This window comes from Sinocyclocheilus anshuiensis, unplaced genomic scaffold, assembly GCF_001515605.1.
Source record: "Sinocyclocheilus anshuiensis isolate Anshui unplaced genomic scaffold, SAMN03320099.WGS_v1.1 scaffold997, whole genome shotgun sequence".
In the NCBI taxonomy this organism is placed as follows: domain Eukaryota; kingdom Metazoa; phylum Chordata; class Actinopteri; order Cypriniformes; family Cyprinidae; genus Sinocyclocheilus; species Sinocyclocheilus anshuiensis.
Genome location: NW_015555715.1, coordinates 910,760 through 913,828, shown reverse-complemented (window position 1 = coordinate 913,828; position 3,069 = coordinate 910,760).

Here is a 3,069-nt window from a genome sequence, read left to right as displayed (position 1 = left end):
AAAACACATGTTCAGACACTGTATTTCAAACACAGGGTAATTTCTTTAAGATTATAATGTCCTTGATTTCCTCAGATGTTGAAGGCCACACTTAAGATTTCACAAAGGTAAATGATTGCCGCACACAAGGTTTGCTTTTTATACTGCATTCAAAATGATATGTATACACAAATATGAAAATCGTTCACAGCACCCTATAATCTAGATCTTTACAGCATTTAACCAACGAAACAACATAATACCCCAATTCATGATTTATGAATTCATTAATCAAATAGACCTGTGCAGTCAAACCATGTGCAATTTTCACCACTATCAGAACCATTGCAATAAAATCTTCCAAGGCACCCTTGAGGTATAATTTTAATCAACAAAATTGATGATATGCAGATAGGGTCATTCTGTTCCGAGCTTCATTATTTTTCAAAGAATTACTTTATTAGATGTATAACTTGAATTGCCACATGCCACACATCCTTAAGAGAAATTTCCTTAATCTACATTTCTATCAGGATTCAACCAAAAGCTAATTTCCCAATAAATCACTATTTTCGCAGCAAAGATGAAGAAAGTCAAATACCACTGGACTTGATTTATAAATGTTGTTGTATTACCGTCGTGTTCGTTTTTTTCACAGTGCTTTGTGACAGTAAAACTCACAAAGAAAAAAACATTTGGTGAAGACAGTGGAAAATAGAACAAAACATATGGCAGATATTTTTGCCAACTTCGTTTCTGTTGTTCATGGTTCAGGTGCACACAACCAACAGAAACTGAAATACAAACAGTTGCTAAATTTAACTGTAAGCTTGGGTTGAAAAGTCGTTTCAACTCGACACCCACAACCTTGACAGAAGAAAGGAGGCAGAAATAATGGATTCCAGAGGGAAATGATTGGAGGTTGTCCCATAAATCTGCAGCAAGAGAGCCGTTGAGGGCTGGCCATGCTGTGCACCAGCTCATTCTGATATTTCATGTCACAGCTTGAGCATTGCATATTACTGCCATGTTGGTGGGTGCAAGGGTGTTAAAGTTGGTTAATGTGGGTGTTTTTGACTACTTCTCTTGCAATTACCTGAACTTTACCAACTACTGTGGTGATACTTTCCTTATAAAAGATGTTTGTAAACAGCTTCATTTCAACACATCGCACAAATAAATCCATTAAATCCAGGCAATCATATAAAACCACACACCTAACAGGGACTAAAAAAAGCAGTTTGTTTTCTATTCTTTTTCCTAAAACTATATACACGTGTTTTGCTTTGTGAGGTCAGCAACTTCAGCAAATTGTTATAAGAGCCGGAGGGACATGCCTCAGGGATAACATGAATGATCCCAGCCATAAGATTCAGTGATAAGTTAAATGGTCCTGGTGTTCCAGCTCACAGAAGCTGTATTCAACTTCAAGCAATTAAGACATGTTTAGATCAACATCTCACTTAATGCATTTACGATGATAAAGATTCATCATCTTTGCAGAAAATAGTATGATAATTCTCTACTGCAAATGAATAATGTCCTTAATGAACCCAATGTGTCTGTTATTTCTACATCACATGCTGAACTGTAACTTTGAGATTAGCCTATATTAGCAATTCACAATTTGAGCTGAATGACTGAAATAAATGAACTTTTCTACGACATTCTAATTTATTGAGATGCACCTGTATAGTATATTAAAGTCAACATGAAATAAAAATATACCCTATTTATTTATTAAATACAGATTTCTGGTATTATTGTACACAATTTAAGTATATTAGAGGGAAAAAAAACTTTAATAATTTATTTATTATGTTCATAAAAAAGTTTATTCCCTATGTTTTAAAAAGATTTGTGTGGGTCTATCTTTTTATTGCTTGAGTGTCCCAAAGGATCAGTGACAGACAGTAAATGGCCCTTTTAACATTTGAAGTTTGCACAGAGCCCTATTCATTTTAGACTAAATTTGCTGCGTATCTGTGGCATTAATACAAAATGTGACTTCATAAACTTGAGTTTAAGGTAATAGTTCACCCAAAAATGAACATTTACTGAAAATGAACTCATCCTCAGGCCATCCAAGATGAGTTTATTTCTCATCGGAACAGATTTGGAGAAATTTAGCTTTACATCACTTGCTCATCAATGGATCCTCTGCAGTGAATGGGTGCTGTCAGAAGGAGGAGTCCAAACAGCTGATAAAAATATCACAATAATAAACAAGTAATCCACACAGCTCCAGTCCATCAATTAACATTCTTCATGTTGAAGTGAAATTATGTTCGTAAGAAACAAATCCTTCATTAAAGCATTTTAACTTTAAATCGTTGCTTGATTTGAACTGTTTTCGTTTTTAAATGGTGCTTGATCTGCGCATATTTCTCTCCTGATTCAGACAAGACTGTTTTTTGTTAATTGATGGACTGGTGTTGTGTGGATTACTTGTGGATTATTGTGATGTTTTTATCAGCTGTTTGAACTCTCATTCTGACAGCACCCATTCACTGCAGAAGATCCATGAGCAAGTGATGTAATGCTAAATTTCTCCAAATTTGTTCCAATGAAGAAACAAACTCAGCTACTGTACATCTTGGATTCGTCTTTTTATTTTTGGGTGAACTATTTCTTTAAGAGTTTGAATAGTCGTGCACAGGGCAGGACTTACGGGGCCAGGGGCCCCTGGGCTTGCGGTTATGTTTGGGCCCCATACCTATACTACAAATGCCCTCAACTAGAAAATTATTAAGGAGTAACACAAAATACACAAAAAATTTAAATATGCTTTCAGGTTCATATACTGTATACAATTAATAGGCAACATGTCTAGTCAAAGTTTAGATGTAATATTAAATAGTCACTATAATACAATAAACAGGATGTGATCTCTCAGTTGAGAGATCAAAACCCTGAAATAACACTGAGCAGAAAAAACCAAAGAGATTTATTATGAACATTTATTGTCATATCTGTGTCCTTTTATGTCAGATTCTTAAATTTAATAAATTCAGTCTGAATAAAAAAACATGTTGGCTATTAACAATACAATGAAATCACTATAAACAAAATCCATAGATGGATTTTGCA